Source organism: Festucalex cinctus, chromosome 20 (assembly GCF_051991245.1).
Source record: "Festucalex cinctus isolate MCC-2025b chromosome 20, RoL_Fcin_1.0, whole genome shotgun sequence".
Classification (NCBI taxonomy): domain Eukaryota; kingdom Metazoa; phylum Chordata; class Actinopteri; order Syngnathiformes; family Syngnathidae; genus Festucalex; species Festucalex cinctus.
In genome coordinates this window covers 21,797,014-21,824,971 of record NC_135430.1, presented here as the reverse complement: position 1 = coordinate 21,824,971, position 27,958 = coordinate 21,797,014, and the positions used below count along the sequence as shown (strand labels likewise).

General features: G+C 40.9%; 1 protein-coding gene and 1 long non-coding RNA gene across 3 annotated transcripts in view; one reads left to right on the top strand and one right to left on the bottom strand.

Moving 5' to 3' along the window:
• The window catches only part of LOC144009048 (uncharacterized), a 41,512-nt gene that overhangs the window by 12,943 nt on the left and 611 nt on the right, over positions 1–27,958 (bottom strand). For both annotated transcript variants that reach the window (XR_013280820.1, XR_013280819.1), the window contains exon 2: positions 4,144–4,275. This is a non-coding gene — a long non-coding RNA (uncharacterized LOC144009048). The remainder of the gene's footprint in view (positions 1–4,143; positions 4,276–27,958) is intronic.
• zfhx4 (zinc finger homeobox 4) overlaps positions 14,074–27,958 on the top strand; it is a 101,393-nt gene continuing 87,508 nt past the window's right edge. Inside the window, exon 1 of the mRNA XM_077508514.1 lies at positions 14,074–14,120. The gene's annotated coding sequence lies outside the window, so the exon portion shown is untranslated. The remainder of the gene's footprint in view (positions 14,121–27,958) is intronic.

Genomic DNA, 27,958 nt, shown 5'->3' with positions numbered 1-27,958 from the left:
AAATGAGTCATTGCAGTTTTCAAATTGAAAATGAGTCACCATTAAATGTTTGTGTCATAATTAGAACGGCTCCTTTGTCCAGAGTGCACACGGTCGAAAAGCAGAAGAATCCTCCTCGCTGAGCACAACCTCAGACTTTGTTATGCAGGCCCTTCAGATGTGTACGGCGGCCTCTGTGAATATTTCACATGTTTGTTTAGACATATTTACGCGCTAGTTTTATAAAAGGGAAATATATGTTGGAACTGTCAAGGTGAATTTCCTGGTAAGGAGAGATGGAGGACCAGCATCGAGGAGACGAATGTGAGTGTGTGTTGATGTGAGAGCGAAAGGAGCGGGACCATGTTGTAAAAATGTTCGAAAGATAGATGTATATTATTTACGTCTTAATAAAATAGTTTTATGTGACATGAACGACTGTGGGGGAAAAAAACCCAAACCTGATTATTTGGTTTATTATAATTACTATGATGAACATTGCAGATTTTGTGATGTTCATAATAGTTGGTGTACTTTAAGGTATACAGTTCATCAACACTCAACAACAATATTAACTGTCCATGTAGAAACTTTATCATCAATTCTCAATGATATCATTGAGCTTTTCCAAGCATTAAATGAATCATGTGCATTTATTTGAGATTGAATTAACAGATGATCTGCTGGTACAGTAATGAACACAAATATGCCTCATTTCCTTCAAACAACTCCACATGTTATTTTTACAATCCCAAGTCTCTATGCCTTCAGTTCTAAAAATTAGTAACAATTTTGTTTGCTTGTGTCGTGAACAAAGATTGGATTATTTATCCCGTTTGGACGAAAACAACGGTTTGATGGTAAGCTGTTATTTCCAACATAATGCATCTTCATGGTATTGGTAGCGTATTGTGTTTGACCACAGTGTCTTAGACAGGTGCAAATAAACTTCACGCTGCCTTGCATGAAAATTATTCTCGAGTTGTTTTTTTCCCCCCGTCACTACAAAGCCGACGTCATGTTCAGTGCTTTTTTGCATAAGTGTTTCATGTCATTTCTTTCGCCCTAAAACACACTCGCCTATTCTATGTGTTCCTGGTCTTCTGTTTATTTTGGTTTGAGAGTGGGTAGGTTACATTAAAGAGCCATCACTTTCGCCATCTCTGTCATTCTCCTCCTTGATACGCCATTTGATCTCAAGCACGATATGGCTTTTATACGTGTATATGGGCGCACACACCGGCGCAACGTGCGCCCGCTGACTGACAGATAAATAGTCTGAGGCAACACGCGCGCACGCAGACATGTGCAAGAACACACCTTTATCTCGCAGGGCTTTTATTTTGTGCATTTCAGCCCAGCCAAACATCAAACGGTAAATTCCACCTGGCTTCCAACAAACGACAACATTACAATGGCTGCTGCCATTTTTACGCGCCACACCCTTGGCAACTTGTGGAGTAGGTTGAGGGATTCAAATGAGACAACATAAATACACAACAAATACCACCTACAGCAAATCAAATATGCATGGCAAGAGGACATGCACCTGTGAAGTGACGACTTTCACAATTCTCCGTGAAATTCTGCAAGGATTCCACCTGTTAGTTTATTTTATTTTATTTTTCTCTGACTTGCCGAGTTTATATTTATACACTTGAATATATGGAGATGCTGTCATATGAAAACAAAACAAGATAAATAATTAGTTTTGAGGCACACCAACTTGTATTACTTCCATGCGCAATCGTCTAAAATATGATATGACATTAATCATTTCAACAGCTGAACAGAATTATGACACTCGAATGAGCTCAACTCTCCGAATGCATTTTAGAACAAAATGTTTCAACAGTCAAAAATGATGTGCTCATATTTTAAGAATGCGCTCGTCAAAACAATTCGTAATATGTCAGATTTATTAAAAAAATAAAAAACAAAAAAATACAATGACTTTTCTCACTTGATCTGCTCTTGAAAAAAAACATGACTTTTAACCCACGTATTTTAGTACTTTTCAAAGATGAAATAGAATGTAAATGGAACAAAATATGGGGTTCCACAAGGCTTTTTTTTTCCACCCACACACACACACACACACACACACATTTGGCTGCTGTGCCACAACAACCTCAGTGTCTTCCATACGAAAAGTGAACCCTATAATAATACTAATAATAATAATAATTTTATATATATATATATATATATATATATATATATATATATATATATATATATATATATATATATATATATATATATATATATATATATATATACCGTCACCATAAAAATCAACCATCTTGGAATTCTTGCAAACCGGCACGTGTTGCACAACCACAGTGTAGCCCAAACACACAAGAAAACAACATGGCTAAGTCTATGGTATCAAATTTAGTGACCATGGGGATCAAGCGGGGGTCATAAATCTATATCTAATGTGAGGAAAGGCTTGACATGAATTTCTGGGAACGCAGACGGCAAAAGAAGACAGGCAGCGGGAATCAAGAGGGACACAAAGACGGAGGAAGCAGAAGGCGTCGTAAAAAAGAAAAAAGAAAAAAAAAAAAAAAAAAAAAGAGTAGTGAGCCTAACAGCATCAGTGGGAACCAGAAGTGAGGTATAGACGGGGATAAAAGAAATAAAATAGGAGGTGGTAGGCGAACGGGAGGAGTGGGCAGTAAAAGCGACACGTAAGAGCGACGAAGGTAGACAGAAAGAGTGAGACGTGGATGTGTGACAAGAGGTGGAGAATATAGACAGACGGACAGACAGATGGGTGGCTGGGGAAAGAGGGAGAAATACATGACCCCCCCCCTTCTCTCGAACAATGGCTGTTCATGTGGTGCCCGGCTTAGCAGGCAAGCCGTCCGAATCAGGAATGTGGAATGCAGGATTTTAGGCTTGGAAGTGATCGCTACTGTCCGGCTGGAATATTTAGGGCCGACGTGTCGACTATTTGGCACGCCATCAAACACTGCACATTTATGAGGTTGAGGCCACTTGTATGTAAGAAAAAATGTGGGTCAAAAAAAAAAAAAAAATCACACACATTATTTAAAGATGACAACACCAATTACGAAAATTTGTAAATCACATTTTCAGAAAGTCAATTAAAAGTATTAGAAAGTGATAACAGTTCTTTCATTGATAATATTTTGGTAGTTAAATAATGTACCTCTCAAGTGAATTGAACCTTTGTGCCGCAGGGTTCTGTATTAGGTCCCCTCTAATTTGTTTTTTATGCTGACGGCACTGTTATCGATTTATTGATGTATTTATTTATGCTTTGGATCAACTCTTTTTTTTTCAGGCTGGCATATCTTTGCAGAAAAGCTTTTGTGGCTGTCCAGCACTCATTATTTCGCTTGAAGCGAGTTGTCAAAGCTTATGTTGTGTAAAAAGTTGTCTCAAAAGATTCCCACAGTGTCCACTCTCGAGGGCAATGAAATACAAGTGACCCAGGTGGATAAATACCAGTACTCGTGTTTTTTTTCAGATGACTCATTCACTTTCAAGCCACAGTAAAAAAATAATAATAATAATAATAAGAAGAAGAAGAAGAATATTGAGAGGAATCTGAGGCTAAATGTAATTTATCAGTTTTGGATTAGGGAGCCATTTTATACATGAATGCTGCTGTAAAATGTCTTTGGATGATTGATACTTTTGATAATGCGTCTTTGAGTTCATCACTAACTGTAAAATATACACAAACTGTGAATTATGCTCTCAAGTAGGATGGCCTGGTCACTGGTGCATGTTTATTTATAAGGCAATATTGGGACTCCTCCATATTATTGTGCCTTAACTCATTAGCTCCCAAAAATGTATAAAAACATTCTATTTTAAATTTTGCCATGGCCCCAAAGACGTAATGATATGTTTTTTATGCTCGAGCATACAGAAGGCTTTGGTGCAGCCTTTGATCTTTTTTTTTTTTTTTTTTTTTTTTTTTTTTTGCAGCCATTCAGAACAGTATTTTTTTTCTGCTGGTCAAAACAGCGTAACTTTTTCTTTTTTTTCTTTTTTTTACTACTGACTATATAATCCATTAGCTCATTATAGTTTGGTTTGTGTTATGACATTAATTAATAGAAACAATAGTTTTGAGTTCCTGCATACATTAAATATACATTAAAATCTCTCTCTCAGGCACACATTGGGCTGTGAACACAGGAGGCAGTTGTTGCTGGCCGCCCCGATGGCTGTCATGGCTGTCAGGCCAAATCCCGTGAATTATGGCTCCTCCAGATGTAAGAGATTTCCAAGATGCCTCCAGCGGCCCGCGGCCTGTGGTGGGAAACAGAAAGAGCGAGACCGATTAGGGTTTATGTGTTTTAATCCGAAAAAGGCGGGAAACAAAACCCCACTTTATTGTCTTTCAGTGCCTTATCAGTGACTCAACTTGTTTGGCCGTGTTACTGTTACACGCAAATATCTCAAGTTTGAACGTTTAGACGCGAGTTCCGTCTACATGAAAATTTGGCTACAGACCACAAAGCCAGATGAAATACATTTCGATGAATATGATTTACCGGCTGAACAGCTTGTGAAATTGTGACACCACAGACCAAATCTGGGCAGTGGCACTGGCAGAAGAGACTCTGTTTCGGCAATCCGACGTAATCAATCAGAAGTTACGTGTGACTTCACGAATCGGATGGAGCCATGCAGTCACATGGTCACACCAATGTTCAGAGGGCAGCTCTGCTCGAGCGTAAAAATTGACATATGTTATTAACCTGCCGCGGGACATGTGCAAATCAGTTTCTTCCACCATATCAAGCCAGTGCACCTGAATTAGAGGAGTGGCTTCCAATGACGATGAATCAAGTTGGCTGTGGTTAAGCAAAAATACCATTACTTAGTTTAACCTGCCCCTGCACACCAAAGTAGAGCCCGAAGTATTTTGTTAAAGTGACATAAGTGATAGTTATGAGGTTTGTGCCTGGAGTTTGCATGTTTGGCCCATACTTGGGAGAGTTGCAAAATATGATTTTCATGCCTAAAAGTGTCATTGTCAGAGCAAAACTATTTAATAGGCTTTACAGGACTTCCAGTTGCTCGGTGTTGATCGACACATTGATCGTCTTGCCTGATTAGCGCTTGACTTTTAATTTCCTCCTACATGCACCAACACTTCAAATTCAAGCCCTGGATTGGCACCGTATGCCCCCTTGCTCTTTTTCTCATTAGTACTTCGTTTTACTGGACAGTTTATTTGAAATTATGAAAGCATTACACTCCGATGTAGCAGTTTAAAAATCAATAGTTGAAATCCGAGCCGCCTCACTTAAGCTCCCTACTATGGCAAAGGGGATGTCTCTTTCCCCCTCACTCTCTTAAATGGTAATTTCATTTGCAGTCACTAAGACCTCGCCGATAATTACCGATGCCCTCCCTGGGAGGGGAAGGTGAGCGGAGGGGGAGAGAAGCAAACGGAGACGGATTAAGGAGGGTGAATGCTAAGCAGTCGACTATGGAGCACCTGAAAGTGATCACTTGAGTAAAAGTAAGAGAAAATAACGTTCAATTAGTTTTGATGTATTTAGTTCATTAGAATACAATAGTTAAAGAAGTTAGCTTGACCATCACATGACGTTGATGTCTGCTGGCCTCAAGCACACACACGCACACACACTACCATATTAGGACTTCCTAACTACCTGTGTCTCATTTTGATGAATTCCCCTAACTGTAACTTGACCACATCAGTACAGGCAGAACTCTTCTTCAGCTTTGTGGGCCGCAGTTCAGGCATTATGTCAAATGAATATTTTTTTTCCAATTTTATTTTGGAGTAACAAAGATCTTTAGGGCGTCTGTCTACATTACATACATACAGAAATATAAATAAGAACGGAACATGCAGATTGACAATTCTACTAAAAGGGAAGTCAACCCAAAAATGTTCTTTACAAAAATATGTTATGCACCCCAACTCATTTTAAATGCAGTATTCTGGAATATGAAATGAATTGTGCAATATGAATTGACCCATTTTTATCCATCTTAGGTGGCGGCCATTTTGCCACTCAGCGACCATTTTGACATGACATCACAGTTTTTCAGGGCTCAATTAATGACCAATCACGACCCATCTGAGTTTGGTCATGTGACGTTAACATGCTAACTGTGATGCCTTTTTTAGTCGACAGCTCGCCCCAAAATGCCCCCCCCCCCCCCCCCCCCCCCCCAGCTCCCTGACCTGGGTAAAAACGTGTGGATTTTCCTGCTGAATTCATATCCCACAAATACGTTAATCAGAATGCCGTGTTTCGACTAGTTGGGCCGCATAGAATCTATTATTGTCAAGACTTTATTGTAAAGGCTTTCGCTTTAAGTCGAGTGCATGCAGTCCGTTATATTCTATGACTGATGTTATGAAGAAATTGCCTTCACTGCCTGACGAAAAAAAAAAAAAAAAAGACAGAGGGAAAAAAAGGTAGCTAAGAGAGGAAGAAAAAAAAAAGTCCTAAAGTCCTAAATAGCAAGACTTCACTTTGACATTGAACCTTCTCCGGTCTTGGGTTACATTGGGGCCGTCCAATTGTTAAAAAAAAAAAAAAAAAAACGCCTCCACCCCCTCACCCACCCAACCGCACCCCACCATCCCACCCCACCCCCTCCTTCATCTCTCCAATGAACTAATCAGAAGGAAGAATACGAAGTGTCCTGCAGGATCCATTTCTCCGGGAGCATATGGCAATGATTGATGGGGGACAACTTTGACTTGCAGGTCATCTTCATTGCGCACATCTGGGAACATGCAATAATTCTCTTAATTTTAGACCCCCTTACTTCCTCCTCCTTTTTTTCAACTTTCACTGCTCATAAGAGCCCCCTCTTTCTATCTTACTCTCAAGGCTAAGGAAAGTAGACTTTTGATTGAATTAAAGGGAGGAAGACAGATGTTTATATCGACATGTTGGGCCTACTCCTCTACTCCTCCTTTATTTTTTTTTTATATAAGTTTTATAACTCCCATGATGTTTCTCGACTTCAAAAAGAAGCACTTTGTCGTATAGCCACTGTAACTGGATTTTCCATATGTTTTGTGTTTTGCAACGACATGCATACGGACAAAGAAACACAAGGATTTCAAGTTATCTGTTTAGCGCATCCCGAGATTGACAAATGTCCGCTGCAAACAAAGAAAAAGCTTGCAGGAAGTTGCATCGGGAAGTCCCATGAATGCAAAGTGAGCTATAACATGGCAAAAGCAAAAAGTGAAAAAGAAGAATTGTGACTCCAAGTGATGAGAAATTCCTGCCGAGCATGAACTTTTCAGTGTGTTTTGGGGGAGATCAAACCTCTCCGACAGCCTTGTTAGCCGCACATCGGAATCCTCTTTGACTCAGGCTTTACAATAACAGAGATGAACCTCAAACGCTAAATGCTTTCGGGAAAGCCACCCGTCCTCCTCCTGCCACGTGATGAGCCCACCTCTGAAATATTCAGCACCATTAACATTCCGATGAGTATCGTCCCCCTTTCAGGCACAATTTGCTCTGCTCTTCAGACCTGTGGGCCAAAGCAAGGAGAGGCCCCGAGCAGATCTTTATCGGCTCTCATTCTTCACCAGACCTCCTCCGCCGCCTCCTCCAAACGCTCCCGTCTGTTATTTTTGCCGCTGACTCGTGATAATACTCAACAGGCTCTCACGAGAATTTAGTAGGAGCTCCAACAAAAAAATCCTGCCACAACGCACAGAAAAATAGACAAATATGGAGGATGTGCTGTGGAAAAAATAATAGCATTTTTTAATTTGTTTATAAGGGGATTGAAGTAGAAAGTATATTTGCAATAATAGTCGCTATTTATTGTACAGGTATTTTAAAGTAATTAAAGTAACATTGTGAGATTCTCAACCATTGTCAAAACAATAATTAATATTATACAAAGGGGGTCGTTTCAGTGAAACATCATCACATTTTAGTATGTTTTTATTTGGGTGTTTAGTTAAATAAAAAACACAATATTTTAATGACTTGTAATTACATGCAATGTTTTATCAGTAGCTAATATTTAGAAGTAGCCAACATGTAATCATTAAAAACCTCGATCATTACACTTTGCTGTGGAAGCTGTTTGATTGTAATTGGTAATGATTCAACCATAGGGCTGAATTGTTTTGCCAATCAAACGTCTGAAGACTCTAAAACCTCACGGTACAAAAAAAAAAAAAAAAAAAATGTCGGCAATTAGTGAGGTGTGAGAGAGTTGTAATCACGCGAGAGACAGGCCGTTACATTGCGAGCGTAATTAGCCAGCCATTTAGGCGTCTTAATTGGCGACATTCAATGGCGGGGAGCTCGCTGATGAACCACTTAGCAGCAGATTTATGGATTAGCTCTTCACGCATGTAACTACCAGGTGAGGAATTAGCGCTCGTATTGCTTCCCCGCCAATGAAGACTAACACGGGAAACTGCTTCCTCCTCTCGCTAACATTTCCCAACAGTCGCCTCTACTTGGCATTTTTTGACCCTTTTTAGGTGTCTTCGAGGACCTTTAAATTCCATTTTAATAATCCTAAAACACCACTTGTGAAAGTAATTGTAATTCTAGTGCATGGAAAAATACTATTTAAAATGTAAACTGCCAAGATAGTTGCTGTATTTTTGTGACGGGCATAAATCTGGCACGGTGCATGATCTATATCTACATATCTACGCAAATGTGGGATAGACCAGGTAGACCTACACAAACCTGCATATTTCTGCATATATATATATATATATAATTTATGCAAAATATGATATAGTTTTATATAATAATTGCAATTGAGATAGCAACAAATATTCCTGATGATTGTCTAAGTCTCTTGCGCCATTTATTTTCGAGCAAAGCTGTTGACACCAGGCCACGTGTTGTCATGCCGTTTTTGTCATAACATTCACCGCGGCTCATAAATGTCATGTATCTAACAAAAGAACTTTGCAGAGATGTGCCAACAAACAAAACCACTACTTATAGAGATGCCACGTTGCATTAAATCATGTTTACCCACATGTATGCTCTCAACACATGCATGAAAACACGGACGAAATGTACGCTTGTAAAAAAAAAAAAAAAAAGTATGCTGTGGCTGCCTCTGTCTCTCTCTCAAAAAAAAGAAAAAGATTTAGTGCTCCAATATGTCTTCTCTTTTGAGTCACTCGAACAGATGCAGCAGGCCTCACCCACATCCGCGTATTGGAGGTGCGCGCCATATTTTGGACACTTTCCCCTCCCTGTCATGCGCATAGACTTGAAACCGGAGGCGCTAAACGGGAGAGACATCGCTTGTCCGATAGATTAGCGTGTCCCCAAACGTCACGTGGCCTTGCCTGCGCACGTCACCGCTTGTCTGGAGGTGCCTGTCGAGCCTCGTTAGAAAACGTGAAGATACGAGCAGCAAAGGTAGACAAAAAGATGAAATGCATCAAACATTATACGGGATCGGACATCTGTATGAGCCAAGCAGGCTTGGGCCCTCCCGTCTTTTCATCTTTTCAGATCAAAAATAAATATTCTTGACCACGCGTGATTATTATTCAACACAAAGCGCGCGTTCGGACCAACAAAAGCAACCGCGGGCGGAGGCGAGCGCCATTCGGCATTTCAAACGCCCTTGAGATTCCACATATTCAAATACCGAGGGACCTCCTCTCATATTTATTGTGGGAATCAGAATTTATGATGAGTAAATTGGGCTTCTTCATCTGTGTACCGGGGGGGTTGCAACTCGCAGCCAAGATGGCTTGACTTATTGATTACAGGGAGCCGTATGCCCCATTTCAAAGGGAAGGAGAGCCCCTGCCATGCAACTTCTGAGAATTAATTTGCCCGGCCTGGGCCTGACTTCATAAGAAACACATGTCTGCGCGCACACCAAAGCCTGCAGGTAGAAGAGAATCGCACACACACTTGACATGCAGCTGCTTCCAGATCGCACATGCGCTCACACGATTGATACAGATTGTGATCATACAGTCCACGAGACAAAAAGTCGCCAAGCAGTTGTACTGAAAGCGAGCAAAAAAGTGAGAAGGCGTCACCGAAAGGAGCGTCCGGCATATTGTCAGGGTTCTGGCAGCAATCCCGAGCCATGACGTGCTCCCGTCCAACGTTTTTCCTCCACAGCTGAACTAGCAGCGGCTCATCCCTGGCATTGTCCACTGGATCGCCCTCCGCACCCAGACAGCGGCTCCGATTTCACACGGCAGCAGCCGCGCTAATTTATCATGGCCGGCGTGACAGAGAGCACATCTGTGCGCCGGGCGGGGAAGAGGTGCAGGAAATATGGTCGACAATAGGAATGGGATCGTTTTAACGGGCTCATATTTTGGTTGAAGGGCCTCATCTTAGCCTTCTCTCCAACGCCGTTCCAACAAACTCCCAGCCAAGAGAGCCCTCAGCTTCTTATATTACAGCCGTGCAGGTGCCATATGGACAATTCTTTAAGACCACGGAGGCAATCATTTAACATTTTGTTTTCTAAATCTCTATGAAAATGGACACATGCAACGGGTTAAGTCATCAGAAGCTTTAGCTTCTCTTCCTACAATTTAATAGACACCGGTATGTATATATTCACAGAAAAAATTAAACTAATGTTACACCACACTTAAAAAACAAAGACGGACGACGTGACGAATCCGATTCGTCGACGGAGGCTGCCGGTCGAGCGATTAGTATTCGGCCTTTGTCGATAAAGGAGTGAACACGTCAGACGGCGAAATGGGGCCACTGTCTGCATTCAGTTTCATCCCAAAAAAACGTAAAAATGTAAACAAATTGAAAGAGAAAATGGACGTTTTTCACATCGCAGCGACGATGATATTGGCATGAAATTCACATTGTATATAGGCGGCTTCGTTGTTTAATACACTTTGATTTTGCATCATGAATTTCCATTCTACTTCCTGCAATTCGAATTTCAATTTGACTTCCTGTTTGCCACCTCAATTCAAATTCAAGAATTGAATTCAGTCTCAATTCAATTCTGAATTTTGCTCAACCCTGCTGATGAGGTTTTGTTATCCGTGATGAAGCAAAACGGTGAAAAACTGCATTTACATGTGCATCTTTAATACACGTATGTGCACACGCAAGTTCAAACGAGGTTTGCCCTCCCACATACACCCCAACACACACACACACACACACTCACATCCAATTGCATGTGTGCGTTGAAGCAAGCATATCTGTTTACTTTGACTTCCAAAACGCACTCGCATTAGAATGCAAGAGACAGGACGCATCTCGCTGCTCCGTGAACCAAAAGACAGTTCAGTCAGAATATTTTACACTACACACACACACACACAATAGACCACCACGCACGCACGCACACGCGCGCGCGCCTCCCTGGGGTGGCCTATATGCGGCGCCTGGGGAGTGCAAAATGGAACTTTCTAAAAGCCCCCAAATCACTTCTGCCCAACAAACTCGTCTTGCTGAACAATCGCGCCCGCAACAGGCCCGTCATTATCAACAAGGAGTGATGGTGCTGACGCTTTTCTTTCTTTTTTTTTCTCTTTTTTTTAGGGAAAGGTGATGCATCTGTTTGGAACTGCTTCCATAAATGATTATACTATGGTGAAAATATGAAAAGCTACTGAATTGTACTTCTAGGCCCTGTATATGTTGCAGTGAAATACATGAAAGTATAAAAATAGCTTTTATATATATATATATATATATATATTTAGTTGCAGTAACCTATCTCTTTTTTTCTTTTTTCTTCAGGTGTGGTAAATAATTGTATGTACACGCAGTCACAGAAAAACAAACACACTCGGCATGTACAGTATCCGGACAAACACGAGCACCTCCTGCTCTTATGAAGATAAATATGGCGAGTGCTCGACTTTCACCCACACCCACTGAACGGGACACACACATCCATCTTTGTTGTATTCACTGTTCTTGTGTGTGTTTGGGGGGGGGGGGGGGGGGGCATATTGGGGAGAGAGCAGCTATGGTGTGTGCACCTCACTGCCTTTCCAATGTATGGAAATGTATGTGCATTTTTAAAGTAAGGGAGGGGGTTACATTTATTTCTTGTAATGCACCCTGTGTCCCTTCCTCTCTCCCCACACCTCATTCGATGAGCTGATAGACCTGTGGATGCATGATAGATGTGGAAGGCGTGGGCGAGGGAGGGGGTCTCCGCTCGGATGCATACATGCATGCATGCATGGACGTATATGCAACATCCATCCCAAACACACCCTGGCAAATGTGGGATTTGCACGCATACCAAAAGCTAATCCATACTTTTACATAATGGCGGCTAGGAAGGAAGGTTATAGGCAGGAGTTGGGTGCTAAAGATAATATGAATCATCTGACTGTGTATGTACACAGTCCACCAGGGAGATGGTGATAGATATTCTATAGGGGAGTATAATAAGAAATGGAGGCGGATCCCCCATCACAACCATGCACTTGTCAAGACATAGATACAAGATACAAGACTGTATGTGAGGGTCATAATGTGAGTTTTGTGTCATTTTTACAGCATATACACATTATGATGCTAAATTGTACAAAACTATCTCCAACTTTCCGCTATGTGTATAATTGCTTGACTTATAGTTTTTATTCCAACATTATTCAACTACATCTACATTTCTCGACCGATTCAAACTATTTTAACATCAACATATTCCAAAAATTCACACTATGCGTGCAATTACTTTTAGCATTACAAGCATTCAGTCTTTCCACCCAAAAAAATCACCCTTCATTTTCAATTAGCAATTTCACAATTCACAAATCTGCAGCTCATTCAATTCACCTTGGGATCGTTTTTCAACATTTCCCCAATTCCCACATAGCAAAATTCTGTTGTTCACTAAATATTTAGCATTTTTTGACAAACAAAAATTGTTCAGCATTTTGAGAGAATGTTTCGGTTTAGGGTTCGACTTCGTATTGGTCCTATTCAAAATGCATTCAATACAATTTCAACTAACTCCATATGATTAGATCCATTCAATTCCCACATAAAACCATATTTTTCCCTCACAAATTGTTCAAAAATGTTCGTTTTGTCTTCTAGTTGAAACAGACAATGTTTTTCTTTTTAAAGACAATAAGGTTTGATTTTTACCTTGACAGGTTTCGCCGTCCACTGCTGCCAATGTAAAACAAAACTTTCTTGTATTTAAAAAGAAAAATCTGTGACTGCATTTGCACCAATATTGTTTCAACTAATTCAATATAATTAAATATGATTTGACATCATTCTCCATGCAATTTAACTGCTAACATTTCATATCATTTTATATTGTTCAATATCATTCCAAAGCATTCAGTACAATTTGACATAATTGCTCATCCATTATCATTTCACATTTACATTTATTTTTTTTTCACTCAGCATTTCTTCATCTAGTTTTTTTTTTTTTTATGTATGGAGTTTGTTTGTCACCGGAATTAATTTAGAAACACTCTTGCAACAAACAAAAGTGCAGTCGCTCTGTTAATTATTCCTAGGAAGTTAATTTTTCCCTCCGAATATAATTAACAGCATTTAACCATCAGGGACAGAATGCGATAGATCAAAGATTCATTTTTGATGTCATGCAGAAAGCTTTTTTTTTTCTTTTTAAATGAGAAAACCCTCTTTAGCTGTATAATTATCTTTGGTGCGAAGAGTTCCTTTTGTGTTAATTTGGGAAATGAAATACTCTCTGAAGAATTATATGAAAATGAATTAGAAATAACTGCAAGACAGACGAAGGGATTGCAATTCAAATGCAAATCAATGCTTATTTTATGTTATTTTACACAATGATTTTATTCCAATAATGTTTTCAAACTTCAGTCATGGATATTTATGAATTCTGCTTTAGGACAGGATTTTCCCTTTGCTTCAATTGTGTGCTGTAGCTGCCATGCACAGCGATGTCCACATTTATCACCAAATAGACTGAGATAGGGCGCGTGCGCGTGTTTGTGAGCGAGAGAAAGCGAGGGAGGGAGAGAGAGGTTGAATTTTGAGCGCCCAGTATGAGCTGCCCCGGTGAAAAAAAATACAATTGTTTCCTCCATATTAGGAATCAAAGCCCGCCGTTATTGTGTCCACCATTTTGACTGCAGCCGACAGACCTTGAGGAGGCAGGTGCGCCGCCAACACTGTGTAGGTGTCAGTGCATTTCATTTTTATTATTGACATTCTCTTTTAAAGCATGCTTTAAAAAAAAAAAACCTTTCCGGCCAGTCTGCTTTTATGACATTCATATTTATTTATATTCTATTCTAATGGATGGATGGATGGATGGATAGTTCCATGTGCCGAATATGGCCGAGGGTGTTCACGTGTGCGGCTGGTGCACAAGCATGTCCACACGCACACACAAGCCGGTGTGTTTCCAGGGACCCTTGAACTTGAGCGCGGAGGGAGAAGGCTGACGCCATCTGAGCTGCGGCTTAAAACAAACCGCTGATGGACAACAAAGACGGGGTTGACGGGAGGTGGGGGTTGTTTGGGTTGGAAAGCTTGGGCTGCTTTTGGGGGCTGTTGCTTAAAGGTGCAGACTTCAGGGGGGGGGGAAGAGGTCCTCCGAGCTGCAGTTTTTGCTTCTTTACAAATAGCGTTTTTTAATATTTAGTTCAAATAATGACTTATCCATTCTCAAAGTGTATAGCTCATAAGAATTTTCTGATATTAATTTATGTTGTAAATCATTAGTTATTGCATGCTTACATTTCTGGTCAGGCACATGGAAATACTTCATTAAGGTGCAGGCACCTTATTAATTTATTTTATTTTATTTTTTGCCAAATGCGGCTCAGTTTTGAGTGAGAACATGATCACGATATTTGTGTTTTGTTATCATTTCACTGCAAATCTTACAGAAGAATACAGTAATTGTATATTTTTATTTGGATGTGGGAGTAAATAACTGATGTAGGATATCACTTTTTTTTTTTTTCCCGCGTAACAACTCCCACATAAAACTTCCAATTTTCATTGTTCAAATTTCAACTAGCTTCAAAAATTGACGCCTCGCGGGGTATATATTGTCTGATTCCACACTACTTACACTATTTGCACAATTTAACATTTCATATCAACTTTTCTCAATTCATTTTCAATGGGACAGACATTGAACTTTTTCGAAGTATCACTTTCCACGCCCACTTCCATACATATAACTTATTAGCATTAGCAGGTGTCTGATACTGCTCGGTGGCACAGTTGCTAAAGTGCATTGTCCAGTAACCAGGAGGTTATCATTTCATAATTTATCTCTCAATTTACTTCATAAGCATTCTACATGCAAATCTTAGCATTCAGCTTTCAGCATTCCCACGCAATTTTTCCAGAAATTGCACTTAGTCTAGTTTTTACTATTATTGATACATAATTACGAATGATTAAAAACAACAGAAATATAAGGAAGATAAAAGTGGACAGATTGGACGTTGATGATGATAGAAGGGGAGGCCTTGCATGCAGAGAGGAAAAGGAAAAGGTTTTGGAGGAGGAGCTAACAGGTGTGGGGGAGGGGGGTGACGGAGAGGTCAGAGAGTCTTTTTGGCGAGGACAATGTTTGCGTGTGCGCGCCCGTCTTAATTGAGAGCGCAAGGTGAGGGGTGAGACCTCGGCACAAAAACTGCAGATGGAGACGGCCAGTCATCGGCGAGCTGCACTTGATGGTCGTGTATGCACGCGTGTGCGCGCGCGTCGGTGTTTTAATAGCCCCGGTCGGAGAGCCTCTGTCAGATGGTCAGCTAATTGGCCGTCTCACAAGTACAGAGGAGGCTGCTGGCAAATTGGCAAAAAGGCCAAGCGGCTTCAATCTGATGGCAAACTCCTCTCTTGTCACGATGCTGTCCATTAAACAACAGCTTAAGTCAGGGAAATGGAACACAAATACAAGAAAAACAGAATACAAAACAGAAGGGGGCCAAAATAGTCCTGTAATTGTCCTTTGGAGACTCGCTGGAGCCGTGCCGAGCGAGACAGCACGGATCATGCTGGCTTTCGCTTAAATACAAATTTAGGGGAAAAGTTGCCAACTTATTGGGCTCTTTTATTCCATTTTTTTTCCCCCATGTGTGAGTGTGTTTGTGTGTTTCCCTTTTGCAAGAGCCTCATGTATTTTAATCCATGTAAAGTCCCAACTGGGTTCCAATTAGGAACAGGTTTCCCAGCGCCCTGAGGGAAAACTGCTAATTATGCTGTAGGCTGTGGTCGGGACTTGTGAGTGAGTATTTGTGTATTTGGGCGTGTGGTTCCAAGGGGGCTTTCATACTCTACAGTCGATGATTTTCTTTTTTATCTCCCTTGTAGTGTTTACATTGTTGACGTCGTTATCCTTATCAAACGTGTCGGCATAATTAGACATCTCAGTTGTTACCAATTGTGTTGTGTTCTGAGTTAGAAGCATCTTTTAGCCTTGATGTGCCTCAATATTTCATGCATGTAAGTGTGGGGAGCTGATATTATTTTTATGTACACATTCATACAATTGACATAGCAGTAAGTAGTAGTAGTAATAAGTAGTTATTGCAAACACTATTGCAATGCATTCTGTAACTTTGTCCGTTAAAATGTTATTGACTGATGGTATGAAATTTGTTCTACGAGATAACAAAGTTAGAACATATTTATGAAATATTTTTTGGTAAAATTGACATGTTACAAGACTAAAGTTATGTTATGAGAAATATATCAGAAGTAAAAGGCACATGCAGGGTTTTATATAATAGAGGGGAACAATGTTCTAATGTTATGAAATACAACACTTTGTGAATAAATAAGCATCATCAGGCTAAGTACAGTATTGGAAATCACACAAGGAATTTGTCTTCACGGTCAACAGGAGGCAGCACGGGAAGCCTGATGGCTTGTTATCTACGTCCCAAGTTTCTCAAATGAAAACAATTGCTGCCATTATAGCTTTAGAGAAAAGTCACGATACAGAATATATACAAGAAAAATTGGCAATGAAAATAAAGTCATAAATCTTGTTATTGGCAAACATGTTGAAACGTATGATGTAACATTTGTAATGTTACTACAAAGCATTGTTGCAAAAAAAAAAAAAAAGTCACTGTTATGAGAATAAAGTTGTCCTGAGGAAATTTATTGCGTTGTAGGAATCATCATGTTTACATGAATGAAATTGTTAAATAATATGATAGTTATCTTGCTAATGTTACACAAAACAGCCATTGTGAGAAATTGCAATGTTTCAACAACGAAAATAATTTCAAGAAAACATTCCAGTTCCAAATGTGACAAAAATGGCATTAGTGCCATGTAAAGACCTTTTCGAAAATAACAAATGAATGAATGCAACTGTAAAATATACATCAAAATGTCACAATTGTACCTGATGATTTTGTGTTTGTAACAAATTTTCCTGGTGGCCGTAATACTTCCCCGTACATGTCTTCACCGGCACATTGATTTGTTTGCGTGCGTGCGTCTGTCCATGCTATTTGCTATTTGGAGTGTGACAGGTAAGCATGCCCTAATGCTCCTTAACTCCCCACTCGCGTCCTCTAACCTTGAGAGCCGAGAGTGACGCTGATTTAGTGGACGGCAGCAAAACGTGGCAAAATGTTGAAAAATGTCCCTTCAGATAAAATGGATGACCCCCACTACAGTCAGTTGCTATCAATACTTTGTTTTGCAAGGCTGAGCTGACAAGAAGGGCCAAGAAAATGTTGATTTTTTTTCTTTGCTTGTATGGTTTTCGGCAGTTTGAAAAGCTTGCCGCAGCCCTGTATTTATTTTCAGCGCCTGAGTGTTTTTTGAGGGGGGCGCGCTCGGGCCTCCCTCGCTGCGTATTCATGAACTTATTGTGCTCGCCGCTATTTCCATATCATGTATCCCCGCCGAGGGAATCAAACGTGCAATATTTACAGCGCTTTTTCTTCATAGAAATTAAAGGACGGGGAGGCCTGAGAGGGGCGCACGGGATCTTTTCAGACGGCAAAATTGTTTTGCTATCCAATCTGGTGTTGTACGACACGTAATGTACGAGTATTTCCTACAGCCTCCAGACCGCCAAGATGTTTTCAATTTGGCACGGCCTGCGATCATGATATCACAGAGAAAAAGAAGCAGCCCGGGATGGACAAAGTGGCGAGAGGGCGATCATTCCGACAAATTCAAAGCCTTTTTTTTTTTTTCCTCCTTCCCAACTCTCTCTCTCTCTCCCAGGGATGAACAATTCCACAGTTGCTGAGGCACTGAAAAAGCAATCTGCGGAATACCCCAGGGTCATGTCTGTGGCCGGATGATTTGTGTGAAATGTCATACATTAAATATAAGTTTAACATTCAGCCCGCTACACTGTAAAACTGCCCATGCCGTTGCCACAGTCCGCCATTTCCCTCCGTGCAGGGAGGCTCCGGGTTCACGAAAGCGGTCACAAAGGAGTCGGACACACAAACGCGCACGCGCGCGCATACACGCCACCCCCTGCGACTGCCCAACCTGGGAAAAAGAAGGAATGAAGGCGGCGCGGACGGCGGGTTGTTGTGAGCCCATTCGAGCCACAGCTGCATTTCATTTAGCAATGGAAGAACTTTTTGGGGTGAAAAATAAAAATACATCTCTATAATTTCCCCTCCCCCCAGAAAAAAATTAATCAGTCTTGTATTCTTCCCAAGGAGGTTTTTGATTTGACGGCTGAGGTGGATGCAGACAGACAGTTTGTCTCCAGGCGTACATTGAATTCGCAGCCCCACTGAAATGAGAAAGTAAAAGAGGTGAGGACGGAGGGGAAAGGGAGGCGGCTTGTAACTAATTCATAAAGTTTCAGAAAGATAGCAGCATCTGAGAGGAAGAAAGAGGCGAGAGACCGAAGGGAAAAAGGTGTCTTGTGGGACTTGAGCGAGGCAGTCATCCCAGAGAAAGGAAGAGGAAGACGCTGTCCATCCAAGCAGATGAGACAGACATGACAGAGAGGGTGCAAAGGATGGCAGCCACAGCAGACGGACAATTGATGACTTTTCTCTTCGTCTTTTTCCTCATTTCTTGTTTGTTTGCTTGCTTGAAGAATTTCGAGAAAGTTACGTTGAGAATCGGCAGTGACATCAAGTGAGCAAGTCAAACATGGCTTGTTTTTGTAGAGTTGCACAACATTTTGACATTCTAATATGATGTTCATCTCATATTGGAATCAGAATTAGAATCAGATTTTAGGTATTTGTCTTCATAACCCATCTGAGAAACGTGAAAAGTAAAAATAACCAACAGATGGAGGTTGAGTTGAGTTTAGCATTAATACTGCTGTTGTCGTTTCAGCAAAATCTTGTATTCTTTCGTTGTTTTGAGTGTGTCAAGTATTAAAACAAATTTCCAATCAGCTGTGATGAAGCTGAGCAAGACGCAGGTGGATATTCATGAATGTAATTAGCTTCCAGCTTATCCCCAAATATTCTTATCTACTTGGCACAGTTTGATTCTGTTTGCTGTGTTTGACAACATTTTTTTTGCATTATTTTGTTTTTTATTTTTTTGCCATGAAAGAGCCAGATTGATCAATTTTACCTTGAAGGTGTTGCACTCACCGCTGCATTTGTAAGCAAGCCGGGACCCTTTGAAGACAAACACGGCATCGTACCATCTGAACAGGCCCCTCCCTCCATCCCTCCATCCCTCCCCCCGATCTACTTCAAAGCTGAATGTCTGAGATGAAGGTTTGCAAAGAATTGGAAAACAAATTGTTCATTTGTATCTGGGAGGAGACCAGACACTCGAGCAAATTCTGGCCGCGTGTTCTATTTACACTTGCTGCAGGTACGTGCGAATCGCACACTGATCAGCACCTTCGGCGCCATTGCACTGCAGCGTGTGTTGCCAACCATTTGTGTGTTTTCCAAACCGCTCAAAATAAGAGCCGAAATATATTGGTCAGTCAGTGTGGAAACCGGAAATACAGGTGGATATTTGAAAATAGAATGTTAGAAAATTATTGATTATTCTAGATTCGGATTTTCTCTAAAGTGTGACTGAGATTTGGACAAGTAAACCATTATAATGTGCTTGAGTTGTGAACCTCTTTGCATGGAGTGTGGCCGATGACATCATCCACAAGGGGATCTCTCGCAGTTTAATAGCATAAACGACTCCAGTGAGTTCATTTTTGTGCTTTTCCACCTCCCCAATATTGACGGAAGTCAGGGGAGCCGCTTCGATTGGCCGCGAGTCAGCTGAGTTCCGTTCTATTGCAAAATGCTCTACTCCATCTGCGCTAATCAAGCAAAATATCAAAAGAAAGATAACCACGCCCACATGCAGTTTGACTGCACTTTGCGCTAGCCCAGTAACTCCCTTTTTTAATATCAGCATAGTCTAGTTTAACAGTCAGTTCCAGCTCTAAAAATATTACAGTCGCATGGAAATAACTTTACTTGTGATTTACACAATTTATATTTCTGAGTTAACTGTGCAATGTGTGAAGCAATCTACTTGGCCTAGAGTGACCAAGTATTGGACAAATCATGGCCCTCCTCTAATATAAAGAACACAAAAGTGAACATGATGTACTCAAGCGTTTTGTTTGTTTTTTGGCACAGTAAAAAAAAAAAAAAAAAAAGTGAATCAGTGTGTAGGCTGGAGGTTTTGCTTATTACATCTACCTCCATGTGCATAACAGAACTCTCTTATACAAAAAAAACTTACTATCATCCTTGAGTTTGTGCCCAACAATGAACCGAAAGACAAAAAAAACAAAAACAAAAAAAAAGCAGCACTTTGACAACGAGGTGTGTAATTTTTCTATGTTCTGCTCTGAAAGGAGATTTTTGAAATTCCAGCAATCTTGCGATGAGTGCACGTTTGACGTCCGCGCTGCATCAGTCTTCATCTTGGCAGCGTTTGATTGATCAAACGAAAGACGACGCGTCCTAACAAAATTGCAGCCGCTTCTCTGCATTCTGCGCATCCTCTCAAGCGAGGTCGGCGGCATCAATGTGGTTGGTGTCAGGGATTGAGCACTTTTGATTCTGCACGTTAAGACTTTGAATGGCAGTGTAGAGTATGTATTGGTCCACATGGAACTGTACTGCACATCATGGGATACCGTCATTTTTTTCATGAGCCTCAGACCTCTTATGAGGAAGAAGAAGGTAGACGGGTGAAGGCCAGACTGCAGTTCTGCGGCCATTCTCCACAGGCAGGCAAATCAAGGCAGCAAATCAGGAACAATGGAGGCCCCAAATAGCAGAGTGGGGATCAAAGCAGCGCTAACTGGCCATTGCAATCCAATTGAAATGTTCACTTTGCATCTTTCCAAAGGTAATGGATGTGAAGAGGGGAAGGTGAAAAGAAAGGCCCGCCCGCTCACATTTGACGCAAAATTATGGAAGGGAAGACGAGAAAAAAGGAGACAAGAAATGCATGTGACAGCCTTGGCCTTCGAAAGTCATCTACTGGAGAAGCTCAGTAATGTCCCTTGGTTATTTTGTTTTTTTTTCTTTTTACTTTGAATTTGCCAAGATCCATTTTCTCACTGCCTTTTCCCCCCTCTTCCTTTGAACCTTCCAACAGTAACATTACGATGATATATGAGATATTATAGCTCTTGTGCATGTGGCGCGGGACTCTCTCTTCAAGTGGCCCGTCGCTCTCCCGCTCTCTTTCCCCCTTCGCCTGGCGTGCCGCGCTGCGTCTTCCTCGTTCCGTCTCTGCGTTACTTCCGTTTCCTCATTCGAATGTGTTGATCACCTGGGGAGATGCTGCATTAATGCTGAGCCCGACAAAAAGCAGAATCTCCTCTTTCTTTATCTGCGCGATTCCTCCCAATCTTTCCAGCACATTTCACTCAATCACGCAACTCAGGCCGTTCCATTAGCCACACTGGAGCGTTTTACCCCATTGAGCACAACACGCCCTGCATTTCTATGAATATAGATTCCCCTAAATTATGTATAATGGGAGTGCTTGGATTTTTTTTTTTTTTTTTTGCATTTTTACTAAGAGCGTTTGAGGATGTTTTGAGTTGTTTCCGGCCACTTCTTTTAAGTGCTTCTTGAAATTCCTTGTGTTTGCTGATGGCACATTTGCATCTTTGTTTTTTCGTGCTAAACGGAGAACCAGTGATATTTATTGTCATCTAAAGTCGCGATGGTGTCAGAGCGGTGTGATGAAATGAAATGTTGCAACATACTTACATACGGATTTGGAATGACATGCGGGACAAACATGGCACCAGGATAGTATTCAAATTTTGTGCGAAATGATTTTTGTGAAAAATGCATAAAATTAGTTCTTGTTGGTTTGCTCTTCAGCAGTTTTGTGCTGTCCTTCAGATGTAATTATTCATTACAAGAACCCTTTGCATCTAGAAATTAAGAGAGAAAAAAATCACACTGTGTGTTATTTTCTGCTGTTGATAACTGGCTCTTGTATGCATTGATAAATGTCTTGTTAAAATTGAATACTTTAAGATTCTGTGACATACATAGGTTCAACAGAAAACAGGCGTTCATGTATTTTGTCCATATTTAAAATGGCATTTTGGTCATGTCGCTGATTATTCATTTAAGTTGTCCATTCAGTCTCAACAAATTTGTGGCAAAAGAAGACGTAAGGGCTTGATTGCGGCATAACTTGGCTTACATCCCTTTAAAGGTAATAATATAAAATGACTTGATAATTGTGATCATGCCATTTTATTCAAATAAAAAAACATAAATCCATTATCTCCACCCGTTGATCACATTATTGTTTGCTAGCACATGTTGGGCCCAGCCACGACGAAATAACGAGCTGTTCCAATATGTCTTGATCATTGAACTGCTGGTCACGGTGACTAATTGGACAGTCAGTTAATTTCAAATGAATGTTGGCAGTTTGGTGTCCATGTTGCTCGGCAGGAGGGAAGTTACACTGTGGCAGCAACATCAACAGCAGCGGCACAATTCGTTCTAATCAGAGCCAAATCAACATCCTCATTACCGTGTCCGGGCCAACGCGAGCTTCCGAAAAGGCTTTCAGAACTTTTTTGCCTCATTTTTGGTGATCATGTTGAGTCCTCGGCCAGGAATGTAAACGTCTTGGGAAATAGTGATTTGGTTTCAACCTGTTGTAATGTGTATTTTGGGAGCCTACTTTCTTTGTGAAATGGAAAACACTATGATGTTCATGTTGAATCAGTTCAGGGTTATGACTGTCAGTGTTGGTGGGGGATTGAGGACCCAAGTGGAGGAAGGCGAGCTGAGGCGTGGCCGGGGTGCTTGGAATCAGAATTTATTTTTAACATAAAACAAAGTGCAAAACAACATACAAAGTGCCAACTAAACGTACTGGATTCAAACTAAACGCTCAAGACTCAGAGGCACAGGGAAACAAGGTGTGACGATGACAACAACAAAGACTCCACAAGGACTGAACGAAAGCAGGGAACTAAATAGGAATACTCACGAGTGACACAAGTGGCTTGCGGAGCTGATTGGATAACACAAGGGAAGGGGAAAACGAGCACAGGTGGACACGATAAGACTTGATGAGAGTGACAGAACAACAGACAAGGAAAACATGACTAAGAAAAACCCAAACCAAAACCCAGATCCAAACAATGAAACATGATCTTTCCTTTCTTTATGAGAGCACAAACGCGTCTTTGCAAGCTTCTTTACTTGAATAATCAGTCAGCAGACAAAAAGTCTCATGGGAAAAGTGCAGCCCCAACATTAGTTTGCAGCCTTGTTGCCAATTAGTTCTACAGCAGTTCGACTTACTTTTATTGTTTTTTTTTTGTTTTTTTTTTGTCATCACACACTCTGAGTTCTGTTTTTGTTTGTTTTTTTGTTAGTTGGCTTCTCCTGCGTTATTTACTGTTTCCCCTCGGCAGCACAGCAGCACAGGAAGGAGTTGAGCAGGAAGGCGAATACCTGGGAGAAATTGTCATCAGCTCCCAGTGTTCAGTTCTGCAGACTTTGGGCTCCATTTTCGTGCAGTGCAGGTCTAGTGCAAGGTAGCGTCGAAATCTGCACAGGGGCAGGCAAGACTGGGTTTTGGTATTTTTGCTTATTTTTTCTTGTGATCTTATTCCTTCTGAAACTGTTAATAAATGTTGACTCGCAACTAAAACGGATCTAAAGGAGACTTTGTGTCGCTAGACGCCATTCACTCATTGGCCCGATTTGATCGACTGTTAGCTAAAGGAGACCTTTTGTAGCTAGACGGGTGAGTAGATCGATAGATCGATAGATTACAGTATATACTTTTGAAATTCAACTCCAGTGCAGTGATTTTAGTTATTACTGTTGATGATGCAAGATTCGTGCACTCGTGAGGGTGTGTGACATATAGTTTGTCTTCAAGGTGCTCGCGGGTTTGTCAGTGCCTGCTGTCAGGGCGTAATGGACGTGTCAGCAGAAGAAGAGGATTCTGCCTGCCTGCCTGCCTGCCTGGGTCACTCTGCCCTTCAAGTTACAGCGACACGCAAAAAGCATCCGGAAACCATAGCAACTGATTTCTACACGTGTGTGTATTTGCGTGTACACGGATTGGTGGAAAATGTTGTGCTATTGAGTAAACCGTACATCCTAACATCTAATCGGCTCAAACTCACGTGTAATTGTATAATGACATTGACACAATTGTTTGTTTCACTTTAGAGATTTGGTGCAGATGGAAATATATATGTGGCCTGTGATTCAGATGGATTGCTTTCATAAAAGCTGCCAAATATAGAAAGTCTTCCAGGAAGCGTACAGTGCGCAACACTTCCAAATAACCATCGAGGCAACACTTGCACATCGACGCACAAACACTTGTTATTGATCTCCAGCTTAGCCCAAGTCGCTGGTTATTCTGAGGAATTGCTTTCAGTACACAAACACGCACGCACAAACGCAACTCGCATTCTACGATTGTTTCCAGTGCAAATCTCCACTCTTCAGATACATCACCTCCTCTTCGCACATGAAGGGATGCGATTGTCGATATCGCGCACGCACACGCAGACCGCAACGTGTGTGTGATGTTCTGGCAGTAACAGGTTGAATGCCGAAGGAGAGTTTGAAAACAAAATCCTTCGTCGTGTCTTCTTCTTGAAGTGTTGTCATTTCAAATGCTTTGTTATTTAAGACAAATGAATCCACGGTTGCACGTTAAAGGGTCGTTTTCAACTTTGCATTGCAGTCACACCCACACGCATTGGCACACTTGATCCCGAGCTTTTCGGGATATATCGGATATATCTCCAGTCGTATGTGTTCACTTAGCCAGGCACAGCTGCTAGCGCCATTACCATGATTTCCTGTGTGCGCGTCTATCTGCCCCCTCAACTCACACACACACACACACACGCACACACGCGCATACATCTTACGACCATAACCAAATTGGTTTGAGCAAGACATATTTAGTTTAGTTCCTCTGATGTTCAGGTGCGTCCCTGTTAAATATGCCACAGGTTGTCATCTAAGTCTAATGCATATCGCAGGCTTTAAAAACTATGACTCATTTTTCCGAGAAAAAAAAATAATAAAAAGGAAAGGAAGAAAATGGTGAACAAAAGGAAGACGTCTCAGCTGTGTTGTGTTCAGCATTAATACAACAAAGCATCGACTAATGCTTTCTGTGTTTATCAAAACTCCAAAGCTCTTTCAAATGGAGGCCTTCATCTTTGTGACAAACTGTTCAATCAGCTTTTTGTTGTTGTTGTTGTTGTTGTTGTTTTTTAGGGCATTGTAAATGGCAGTGTGTCTCTGAAATGTTTGCCTGCCTCACCTGACCCACTTTTTCTTTCAGCGTATGCATGCGTGTGTTTGTGCTCAGGAGGTTGTAAATGTAATCTTAGACACATGTTACTTGGCCTGATGTTTTTCAGATTGATGTCGGTTGCGATTAGCATATCTCCTGCCAAGACACAGGAGAGCTCTGTACGAGCGCCGGGCCCTCGTGGATACGCAAACAGTTAGGTAAACACAGCTCGGCTGCCATTTGGAACAATTTCACAATCATTATTTGACGCTGTGATTTATTTTGAACACAGCCTGTAAGTAAACTGAGGAAAGGAGGACAAATGTGACTGACAAGCTGTGAAACTAATTTCTACCACAAGACAGTCAACTGATCGGCTGCGCTCCTTTTCCTGAAGCACATTATTACATATTTTAACACTCGTCCATCCCACTCATCCGTTTCTTAGAATACTGCCATGAAAGTGCAGCTGTGACCTACGCAATGCTCTCCGTTTCAGTTCGAGCTGTTTTGCACAGGGGAATCGCTCGCATGTAAGACAGCCTACAACATTTGCAACATTTGCAAAAGTCTGTTTACAGCACTGCAACATAATCTCTTTTTTTTTTTATTATTGTTTTCTATGAGATGGGAAACATTCTGGAGCAATTATGCCTTACAGGACTGTCTCAGAAATTTTGAATATTGTGAAAAAGTACATTATTTTCTGCAATGCAATTAAATAAGCCAAAATGTATTACAAATCAACTGAAATATTGATGGCCTTTTGTTGTTTTAATATTGCTGATTATGGCTTCTTTTTTTTTTTTAACTAGGTCTGAGGAAATATTGTAATATTTTGAGAAAGGATATTTGCATTTTCTTAAGCTGTAAGCCATCATTGAATTACAATTTAATTGCATTACAGAAAATAATGGACTTTATCACAATATTCTAATTTTCTGAGACATTCCTGTATGTAGTCTGGGTGGTTGTAGCTCAACTTTACATAGCCTGTATCATTTTTGTATTGACGTACGTCTTTGTTTAACAGCAAACTAGTTAAGACTGAAGCAACAGCACCTCCACAGGTTGCAATCATGTAGTACATGCAATTTTGCCTCAGATACCCTGAAAACCAATTAATAATAAACCACCAATTCCACACAGTCAACCAGAATTAGAATGACCAATGAGTCAATTATTGCACCAATCCCTGGTGCAAATTTTTTTTCACTGGTACAAGTACACTAAAATGGTCAATAAAGATAAGCGTTGTTTTTGTTTCCAAACTGTTCCTTAATAAGAATCAGATTTATCAGCCAAGTATGTAAAAACACACAACCTTTCAGAGAAACATGAAAAAAAATAACAACGACCAACAGAGGGAGAACAGGAAGCCTGGCTTAGGGTTATGGTTAGGTTAGCCCTAACCATAACCCCGATCGCTAATTAGCTCCCTGAGTTTCTTAGATGGGGAAAAAAAAAAACGGCAGGAAGAAGCGTGGGAAAAACACAAGGCCCAATCTGTGCTGGAGTAGAGCACAGTATGCACCTGGAAAAAAAAAACAATCATGCAGATAGCAACACAATGACAATATGCTGTGCTTAAAAAAAAAAAGTTAGTTTGCCACAAAAGCAAAGAGTCTAAATGATGCATTTTTGGCTAATCCAAACGATCTGACCAAGGATTTCTCTGAACATGTCTCTACCATACAAATTGACCCTTTTGTATAAACAACATACAAATACTTATAGCATGCTTCAGACAATGCAGAGTCTTCTTTTCTTTCTCATCCTCTCCACACAACTCTGACAAACCGAACCTGCCCAGGAGAGTGACTAACACGAGTTGCACAGTCGGTGTGTGTGCGTATGTGAAGGAAAAGTCAGACAAAAGTAGCTAAAAAGAAGAAGGAGCGCGGATGGCAAACAACAGCCGAGTTAGTGACCAAACAGCGGGTGACAGAAGGGGAGAGGAAGACGGATGCTGCTGGGTGGGGGGCAACCGGGTTGAGAACGGGGATGAGAATATATATAAATATCTGCGCTGGCCAGTGTTGTGAGACAAGGCAGGTTGCTGTCACTTTAAAAATGACTGTAATAAAAGTGACCGTCGGAAGATGGATCTGGTGATTTTGGCTTGCTAATCAGTCATCTGTGAAGAGGAGCATAGCCCAGATTCAGCAGTCGCCTGACACCTTTTGATTGATGTCTGCGCCTCATAAAAAAAAAAAAAAAAAAGGCCCATTAACTGTCTCCCTATTAAATTGGGTGGAATGTCCCCAAAGTAGCCAAGAAGCTCAAATACTTTGGTG